Source organism: Malus sylvestris, chromosome 12 (assembly GCF_916048215.2).
Source record: "Malus sylvestris chromosome 12, drMalSylv7.2, whole genome shotgun sequence".
NCBI classification, from domain to species: Eukaryota; Viridiplantae; Streptophyta; class Magnoliopsida; order Rosales; family Rosaceae; genus Malus; species Malus sylvestris.
In genome coordinates this window covers 21126976-21138354 of record NC_062271.1, presented here as the reverse complement: position 1 = coordinate 21138354, position 11379 = coordinate 21126976, and positions in this window count along the sequence as shown.

Below are 11379 nucleotides of genomic sequence, written 5' to 3'. Positions count from 1 at the left end.
TTTGAATTTTATTTCAAACTTTTGACGAGTACGCGCATTTTCAATTTTGAAAATTTTACAACGTATCGGTGTATTTGACATTGTTTAGATTATAACAGCCTCAAATTAGTCGTTAAATATTAGTTTATCTTATGGACCAGTATACTGGAAAAAACATTTAATGGTAAATTGTGGTTCATTTGTAATTTGTTATGAACAAATCAACAACTCATTGTGAAAATATTTATGTGGCGATCGACGTATACATATTATTAGTTATTTTAGCTTCGTCAGTCTACTTTCAGTTTGTTAAAAGATATCTTATATTTGATTCACGTGAACATAAATTGTACAAATATAATAAATTAAGTATGAAAATTCAATTTATTATGACTTGTTGCCAATGAATTATTAGCAAGAGATACAAAAGTATAAGTGAATTTGCGGAGGCGACGCGTTTGGGCAAGAGCGTGGGAGGTGGGAAAGAAATCCATAAAGGCGGCTGGCGGAAGCATCAAATCGATCCAGGTCCCAAGTCCCAACACTGGAAAGCCGGCAGCGCAAGCAAAGCAAAGAAAGATTTGTGTATTGACGCGCAAGACACGTGGGCGCAAATTAGAAGAATCGGCTGGGCTCGCCCCGCCCCGTTGTCCATTATCATTGAACGTGTTATTAGGCCATGTGGGTAAACAACACAAATTAGATATGTGGAATACTTGTGGTCCTGTTAGATTTTAGACATACAGTAATTTGTTATGACGTCGTGAAGAAAATGAAGATTCTGTTATATTAATTGGAAATATAGGGAGTAGTGACACAGAATCACGCTTTGTAGGATGTAAACCTACGACATCGGATTTTAGAGATCTCTCGAGTTGATAAAATAGAGTCAATTTTATTTGGGTAAATTACATAGTAACCTCTCAAGTTTGAGGTCTATTACAACCTCATACAACATTTTTAAAACATTTTACTTTCATACATCAAGTACTATTTTATTTCAATATAATACATTCGTTAGATTTTCCATTCATTAATCCGTTAAATGTTGACGCGGCAACCAAATGTGTGCCACGTGGCTAAAAAATAATTAATTTTTTTTTTAAACCTAAATCTTCTAAATAAATTATAAAATTAAAAAAAAAAAAAACCAAAAACCAAAACCCACTTCGTCTTCCCTCCCTCCCTCCATCCTCTACACGCCCCACCGCACCCATCTTCTTCCCTATCTTCATCTTCTCCGCAACCCAGAAAAAAAAACAAAACAAAAAAACACCCCTTAAGTTCGTCTTCCCCCCTCCTCCTCCCCTCTTTTCTCCCCCATCTTCATCTTCTTCCCCCAACCCCTACCTGTAACCTAGAAGAAAAAAAAAAAAAAAAAAAACTCAGATCCTGTCCGCCATCGTCGAGTTTGTGAGGTGAAAATGGGAGGAATGGGTGTGGATTTAAGGAGTGGGGTGTGTAGAGGAGGGAAGAGGGTGGGTGCGGGTGCGCCTGACCCCCTACCTGCAACCTAGAAGAAGAAAAAAAATTAAAACAAAACAAAACCCATATCCCATCCACCATCGTCGGGTTCGTGAGGTGAAAATGGGAGGAATGAGTGTGGATTTAAGGAGTGGAGTGTGTAGAGGAGGGAAGAGGGTGGGTGAGGGTGCGCTCGGGAAAGGTGGGGGTGGGCTAGGCTGGGTTGCAGGGGAAAAAGATGAATATGAGGGAAAAGAGAAGAGGATGAGGGGGTGAGGAAGAGGAATGAGGTTTCTGTGAGGTGGGTGGGTTAGGGTGGGGGTGGGGGAAAAAGGATATGGGTTTGTTCTTGGTGTGGGGGTTGTGGGGAGATGGGATGGGTTTTAATTTTTTTTTTTTTTGGTTGAGAAAATTCAGGTTAAAAAAAATTAAAATTTTTTTTTTGCCACATGACACACATTTGGCAGCCACGTGGCACAAATGTGGCAGTCATGTCAGCGCTTAACGGATTAATGGATGGAAAATCTAATAGATGTATTATATTGAAATAAAATAGTAATTGAGGTATGAAAGTGAAATGTTTTAAAGATGTTGTATGAGGTTGTAATAAACCTCAAACATGAGGGGCTACTATGTAATTTACCCATTTTATTTTGTTACCATGCAATTGGATCACCATGCTTTGTTCTCACCGGCAGGGAATCAAGATGGTAAAATGGGTTGGGTTGGTGGACTAAATGGCTGGCCTAAACAGGGTTTAAAATACGAAAACGTTGGGCCGGAATATAGCCCGTTCAATCAACTAAGGCCCATTTCTTATCGGCCTTTTTTTTCTTTTTTTTGGTTACCTTTTTTATGCAAAGGCCGAACTCTTCGTCCAAAAGAGAGGAGAAAATGTAGGGCAAACTCATTTGATGAATATACGCACCACCACCACCAAGACAATTTAATGGGAATTCTAGGTATGGACAAGGGGATTCAATATTGAATCGAGGTGTTACAATAAAAGTGAACTCGTCTTACGTAAGTTGTTCTCATGGGTATGGATGATTAGTTTGACGATTACATTGCTTTCATATTCCCACTTTTATTAATTTTGCCTTGTTTCAGTTATAACTAACTTCAATATGGATAATGCTATCCATACACCCATTTTTATTTCTTACACATCACTCTCACTTTTTGACCGTCAGATCGAACGAATTGAAGAAGCTTACATCATTTTGCCACCAATGGATAATACAGTTATGGGGTTGGCTTGTTTTGGTGACTAATAAAAAACATGATTACTTGTGCTTCCTCTCAACCTTAAACCTCAATTTAAAGCAACCGAGCATTTGTCCTCTTCTTCCCTTTCATTTTTATCAATATTATCTTCCAAAGGTTGGTGATCAGTAAAGTCACCGATTGATACATGTTGCAAATTGTAATTGATCATTGCTGTAAAGTATACTTTTTTGCTTTTTTGTAAAAGCGGTAGATTTATTATTTAAAAAAAAAACACACACACACACACTAAAATTTACAAATGACGAAGTCCAATTGTATAAAAAGCCCAAAAAAAAGTTGTGCCTATAGGGTCTCTACTTAGGCTTACAATTGGCATGGAGATTAAGGATTGATAAATTACTGACAGAATTAAACTCTGTAGTCACAGTTCATCTGGTGTTGTAAGCTGCTGACAATAATCATCCTTTAGGTCCCCTTGTTTTGGCCTACTGATAATTACTTTTAAGACCTTGGCAATGCAAACTTCGTCATGTCTATAGAGAAAATAATTTTGTAGCGGATAGTTTAGCGACTTATAGTCTTGATTTTGATTTAAGATATTTTATTTTGATACTCGTCCTTCTTGTTCAGTTAGTTTTATTCATGAGAATCGACTTGGGATATTCCCTTCTTGATTTATTATTGGGGTAATGCTAGGGATACGAAATTTCTAAACAAAATTTTGCAAACCAAATTATGTGTATGTTAATAATTAGATTATTGCTTAAGTTTTTATTAGCGTGTTTATTTCATGTTGATGACACATAAAAATTTGATCTTCTTGGCATTATCCTTATTATTTAATAGTTTGTTTGAACGCTTGCTTTTACCCTCATTTTCAGCCAAAAAAAAACACATTTAGTTGTAAAGCAGATTTGATTAACAAAGTTTTGATTGAAGTATTATTTTGTGGACTATTATTCAAACATGTCAATTTCATTCGTTTTATGCACTGTTCTAAAAGGCGCTAGGCGGCTAGTCACCGTCCCAATTAATGCCCAGACATTTAAAAATTAAGAAGGGGCGCTTGGTGTGACAACCCGTCTCTAAATTTACGTTTTTATTTATTTTAATCGAGGGAATTGACGAAAATACCCTAGAGACAAGGACTTTGACTTGCATTGACCATCGTCTAGAGAAACGTAAGACTTATTCTTTTAGCGTATTTGTGTAGTACCCGTTGGTACGAACACATAGACGAAAGCCGTTTGCGAGTTCAGTTTATATCGGTATAGTTACGAACATTTGAAATTAGTTATGTTAAGTTTAGTGTTAATTAAATTGAACTTCCATATTGTGGGAGGAGGAACCAATGAGTTTTTAGAAAGAAAGGAAAAAGGAGATGGGAGGAAGAGAGCACAGGAGGGAGATGGACGAATTGGGAGAGGGGAGAGGAAGAAACTGCCTAATCAGAAAGAGAAGAAAGGAGGGAAAGGAGGAAAAGAGAAAAGGAAGGGGAAAATGGGTCATCCCATGACCCATGCGACCCGAAGAGAATCACGGCTAAATTCGATCATTTTTCTGACAAATCAAAGCAAACCACTACCTAGAAACTACTCCCTAGTCTTCCCTCTTCCATATCCACCTAAAATTTGAAGGAATTTGGGTGTAAATTCATCAAAAAGCAGACGGCGGGGTTAAGGGTTCGTGGTGGTCATCCCTCAAATTCTGAAACAAAACCCTTAAATTACCACCACAAAAATACTCCTCTGAAGCTCAGGAACAAAGTCCAAACAAGTTTGGGGGCGTTGGAGTTGCTATGGAGCCGAATTGAGGGCACCCAAAACTAGGGTTTCCGACGGGTTTTATCAAAATCAGGGCTCTTCCAGGCCAAATTGGCCATGGCCACAAGTATGAAAGTTACTCTACTCATTGAGATCTTCATTTTTGTAAATTTTGGTAATTTTTGGAAATAATTAAAATTTTCAGCGAGTTGGTGTGGCCAACCGCCACCCGCGGCGGTGCGTGGCCAGGAGACCATCGATGTCAATTTTAGGTTAAATTAGATGCCTTGAGTTCAGTTTTGGTAATTTTATGACATAGGTTGATGGTTGGAACCTAAAATCTCTACAGTACATTAATAGGTCATTGTATGAATTGATGATCCAACCGTTGGATCGTCACCAAACTTTAATACATTATAGTACATAATATTTGAGAACCATAGAAACTTATGGATCAGGAATCCGAAGTACGGAGCTTCCCGAATTGGATTTGTAAGTTCATAAAATAAAATATTGACCGCCACTTGATTTTAGCAATTGGCAGAGATCCGACCGTTGGATCGTAATGCAACATTTGGACGTTGTTCTAAGAACATAATGTGGATCTTTGGAAGTAACAAATCGAAATTCTGTGATGCAGATCTTCCGGATTGAATTTTGTAGGGAGGTGTTTTATATAAATTATGTATTCTATCGGTAAGAACTCTGAGACGTGATTTGATAATTGTTCTAGGCGACGATGGTTCGTGACGTCTCGATATTTGTGCTAGGAAGTCATAGCGAGGACCTCAGGTAAGTGAGTATTTTCCTTTCTATCGTACATATATATATATATATATAGATATATATATATATATATATATATATATGATTGATAATTCCACAAACAGTTACAAATTGATTATTGCATATAATTACTATGAATGCCTTGAAGTACTAATGCGAACTACAAATGGCTTGATTCCTGTTTAGGGTACATAGGCAGTCTAACGAGACATTAGATGCAGCCATATCATAAATGAGACTAAATAATTGAGACAATAGCCTTATTTGGGAAAATGTGCAATATGAGGGACATTGGTGGAAAATGTGAGGTTTAATCTTATAACTTAGTGATTGGATGTTGATCATAAATCATTGTGTGAATGATCGAGAAATTGAAGTAAAGAATTGTAAGTATTGATAGTTAGTCAAATTAGTGTTTAGTTGAGCTTGTCACCGATAATTATTCCCGACAATTAATAGTTCGGGAGTAAGGCATTATAGATTGTGCGTTTTACGCCACATTATTGATATATATATATATATATATATTTGGAAGCACTACGATATGGTTAAGTTTTGGATTGCATTAGGGCATGTCCATAAGTATATTATTGCGCATAATTATTATGAATGCTTTAAAGTACGAAGGTGAACGCATGATGCACAAATAAGTTTAGGTGAGTATATGTTGTGAAATGTGGGATGCATGGTTAAGATTATATTTTATTTGGAATGATTGAGTGATGGCATGACTATATTTATGTTTTAAGCAACTCAGACATGGTCGTACAGGTTGTATGTAAGTCGTACATGCCATATTAGATACATTTACAGCTCATAACCCTGCACCCCGATGTTTGTGCTCTCGCCCGAGAACAGGACCTAGCCTTCACGTGATCGTTCACCTCCTGCACCACATGCTCATCTTGGATTTAAGGTAGGTGCCAGCCTGTTGTACATACCACATTAGGTGGTTCCGACTCGTACGTGACTTGCGATACTTCACACAGCCTTCACGTGATCGTAGCACTTGGGCGTAATTATTTACACCCAGTCTGTCGTACAGACCACAAGTGTAACATCCCACATTGCCTAAGGGAGTGGATCCTGTAAGCCTTATATGTATATTCTCATCTCTACCTAGCACGAGACATTTTGGGAGCTCACTGGCTTCGGGTTCAATCAGAACTCCGAAGTTAAGTGAGTTTGCACGAGAGTAATCCCATGATGGATGACCTACTAGGAAGTTCTCATGTGAGTTCCCATAAACAAAACCGTGAGGGCGTGGTTGGGGCCCAAAGCGGACAATATCATGCTACGGTGGTGTTGAGCCAGGGATGTGATGGGGGCCCAGGGCGGGATGTGACAAACGCACTCTGGTATTTAGGCACTCTTAGGTTCAAATTTATTCATATTTTTCCACATCATCACACTTTATGACTTCGTCACCTTCCAAGTGTCGGCTAGCACAACTCGATTCGAAGTCCTTATGGACATTTCGGGTCAGGGTGTGTCACCTAAACCGCCTAGGCACCAACCTAGGTTGTGACTTAATTAGACAGAAAATAGATAACTTTCATTTTGCATTTTATTTGTTTCAATAAATTGTAAGAGACTTGTTGAATACTTAAATGAACATACATTATATGCTCGTTACCCATGTTTTCAATATGTTCCAATACTTCATAATATATATGTCATTCTATTTTGTAGTTTATGATGAAATTACATATATTTTAAGTATAAACAGACATTTATTTACACGAAATATAGTAGATTTATTTAAATTTGCATAGTCTGCCTAGGCACTAGACCCCAACCCACCATCCGACTAGCGCTTAGTGTCTTTTAAAACCTTGGTTTTGTGCATCTAATTCACAAGATAACTTGAATCTCTAATCTCGTGAATGATGAGTTTTTATTGATTTAAACCTCTCCACTCATTCGTGTGAATATATCATTGTATACCAAAAAAAAAAAAATTGCTAGAAATCTAAAATAAGGCAGCTCCACGCACGTTGCAGTACTCTTTATGCACATAAGTGTTGGAAAAATTAGGGTCTAATTGCTATATTAAATCACATGGAAAATTAAGAAATAATTCATGCAATTATATATCAAAATTAATGCATGCACATGAGTAACCAATGTTAAATGAACATGACATAATGGATTAGAAAAACTTGAAAATTCAGTCGAGGCAAGTTTTAGACAATTTGTCCTCAAGATAAGTTTACGCCCCACTATGGTGCTTATGGTTAATCGGTGCATGTTTCCCAAGATACAACGACCACGTCCTTGTAATAGTAGTACTCTAAATTACAAGGCTCCATGAACCACGACTGTGTTGAAAACCCTCTCATATGGACTCAATGAGACTCTCTAATATTTAGTGCAGTCTACATATGATTATTTAAAACAAATGAAAAGTTATCTTATGTTTATAGGGGGCTTCCTTATTTATAGAATTTGAGATACCTCTTTGGAAAGCATATGATCATTCATGAAGAGTCAAAAGCTACAACTCTTCATTAGAATAGACACATATTTCTACCAAAATGCATCATTTCTAATTTTCATTCCATTAATTAATTTAATATAATAAAATTAATATTAAATTTTCCAACAACAAGTGCATAGTACTCTTTACGGGTGAGTTTCATCCAAACTTGCCATATTGCGAGTTGCGGCATGAGTTTTTTTTTTTTTTGTGTTTTTGGTCAATTAGTTGCGGCATGAGTTTGCGCCATGGACAGAGCCACCTTGGGTTCCCACTCAATTTGTTTTTTTTTTTTGGGTGGTAAAAAAAATGTAATTGCTTGTGACATTAACATTAACTTTTTTAGTTATTATTGTCAATGTTGAAAGAGCATTTAGACCATGAAATTTCTGAACAAACGATTAATAAATCGAATGGGAGAGTAATTAACAGATGAATGGAAAACATGGTTATTTTTATAGTGAGATATGTTTGATTGTATTAGTAATGAAGTTGTCATACAACGCTTTTAAAACATGAAAATGCATGGAGAGAGGTTGTAATATGTTGTACGAAAAATATTATGGATTAATTTATAAGTATTTTGTTTAGTAATTATTTAACTTTTTAATTTATGACTGTTGTTTAAGGATTTTCCATTCATATAGATCTCTAGATTTGTCCCTGGTTAACACCCTAGACAAAAGTTGTTTAGAAGAAATTTGTATTTTTTGTAAAATTCAATAATCCATGTTTGTAGCAGCAAGGCTGGGGCCTGCACATGCATTATGCATATGTTATCTCTAATTATATGGTGTAGCAAACAAGCAACTGTGGTTCGTGGTTTGTATTTTAATTTTTTTAACAAACGATATTATATACATTAAAGGGAGGAAAATTGCTTAGCCTCACAATAAACTAGCAATATCACTAAGGGGTGTGCTATCCACACATCTTATTTTACTTCTTACACACCCCTTGATAATTTTTGTCCGTTGATCTTCTTCAATTCATCCGATCCGACAGTTGAAAATTAAAAATGTGTGTGAGAAGTAAAATGAGGTGTGTGGATATCACACCCCTATCATTAAACGGTACTACTAAGTAGCTTGTACATCGACGTATTTATCTTCATATACTATACAAGTTTTGTTTAATATATAGTGAATTGGCTTCATATTTAATCTTATTAATATACCACATAATTCTTTAAATATAATGGTATTTTTTTTTTGGTCATTGATATTTTGTTTGTTATATAATAAAAAGGTATACTGAATTTGCTACCCTTAATATTCACGTTTTGACACCGGAAGCAGCTGGAATTAATAAAATAATTGTATTAAAATCATGGTCCATATAAAATCCACTGATTAATAATTTAATAGTAAATGATTAACTTTTGCATGGGGGTTATTCATCACTTTATTAATCTTTTTGACCTGGACAGGCAGGACACTTTTCAATTTGTCATCTTTTTTTTTTTAATTTGGTTCTTAGTCCTTCATATATGCTTTTTAGAATGTGCATATTTATCTTTCACTGCCAAATTTATCACCTTTTTTAGTAATTTTTATTTTATTTTAAAAAACGCACTTAAGCGGAATACTTAACCCTTTAGCTACGAATGAGGATCATATCCGGATTCTTTTTGTAATGATCCTGAAGATTTGTAAATCGTGTCTGTTTATCGTATATCGTGCGGTCAGAAATCATTTTAAATATTTTATTTAAAATTAAACATGACCAGTACCTAACGAAAATTGGCTACACAATGTATGATAAACAGACACGATTTGAGAATCTCCGGGATCTTCATCCAGAGAGGATCCTCATTCTTTAGCTACAACAATGCACGAGTTATTATGCACAACAAAAGGTGCAATAAAATCCTTAATGAATGTATCTAGATATTGAGTTGACCCAACTCCAAACAGGTCTCCTGCTTAGGCTAATAGATCTAACATTATGTTTGGATGAAGAAATTTAAGATTATTAAAGAATTTTAAAATGACAAGATTTTATTTTCTAGAATTTGTGAATTTTCTTGTTTGGTTAATCTAAAAAAACAATGAAATTGAGTACGAAGTTATTATTTTAAACTCTCAAATTCAATCATAGAAATTGGGAAATGACACATATTTACATGAAATTTAAACTTTTGAAATTGGAGGTTTCAAATTCCAAGTTTTTTTTTTCCACACAGAAATTCTAAATTTCTATGTTTATGAATCCAAACAAGGGAATTGGTGCATATTAATTTATAAATTCTGACTTTTTACTCAAATTTCAAGTTTATTTCCCCCATTCAAACATAATGTAAGAGAAATCACTATATTCTCTCTATGAGGCGCTTCTAGTTAGCAAGGCGTTGTACTAGTGCCGGAGGACCGAACATAGAACACATGATGGTTCTCAAGTGTTGGCATGGCCCAATCACGTATAACTTATAAGAGCAACTCCACCCTTGGAGCCATTCCCCCTGGCAATTCACTATTGAATACACCCTATTGAACAGTAACTGCCTTTAATGAATAGTAACTACCATTAATGAACAGTAATTACCTTTTGCATCTCCACCCTTGGAGCCCTTGTAAACACAGGAATTCCTGCGATAAACGAGACAAGAACACATGTACAAAATAATATTTGTATTAATGATTTAGGGGTTACAATCTCTTCTACAAATTTATCCTCTGATTCTATCTTTGAAACGTGTGGATGTAGTGTTGTTGATCCAAGGGCCGTCGAGGCTTGATCTTGGACGAACAGTTGATGAATGATGAACACCTTCTTCAAGGGGCCGTCGGGGCTTGATCTTGAATTGGTGGAAGTTCTTCAAGGGGGCGTTAGGGCTTGATCTTGAATGAGGATTTCACGAAGAACGAAGAGGGCTTTCTTGATCCTTCGGGATTTGCTTGAGAGCTTCAGAGTTTCGAGGCTTCAAGGCTTTGGTGTGGTGTGATTTCTCTTCCAATTTGGGAGTAGAGAAAGTGTCTGTCCAAAATCCTCCTTGATTCTTTGATGGGGGAGCCTATTTATAGGCTTTGGGAATGGATCACCACCATCCATTTGTTTTGGGTGGATGTTGTAGGTGAATTTTGGTGGGTGTTGTAGGTGAATTTTGGTGGGTGTTGTAGGTGAATTGATTGAAGGTTGTAATTTTAATACAATGGTCAACATTTATTTCACTAAAATTTCAATGTTTACAAATGTAATCTTAATGCAACGGCTAACATTTATGCCACCGAAATTTCAATGTCTACAAATGCCCCCACTTCAAGGCGCGTTGTATACATGTGCTTGTTACATGTAGAAGATGCGTTTTGAAGTCCCTTAATGCAGTTGTCGATCCAAGGGCCGTTGAGGCTGGATCTTGAACTGGTCTGGGAGTTTCTTCAAGTGCCGTTAAGGCTCGTTCTTGAATTTTGTTTGAAATTTCTTCAAGGGCCGTTGAGGCTTGATCTTGGATGAAATTGGACCACAAGGAGCTTCGTGTAGTAGACGATCCTTGGCTTTGATAATGGATGAATCGGCACGTATTTTGTTGTGCTTGTTGACTTTCCACAGCTTTGATCTTGAACTAGGCTGGAGGGGTTTTCTGGTTTCCTCCAAAGGACTTTCCACAAACTTAATCTTGAACTGGATTTGACTCAAGGGTGGTGGACACTTGATCTTGAGTCAGGGTCGTTGAGGCTT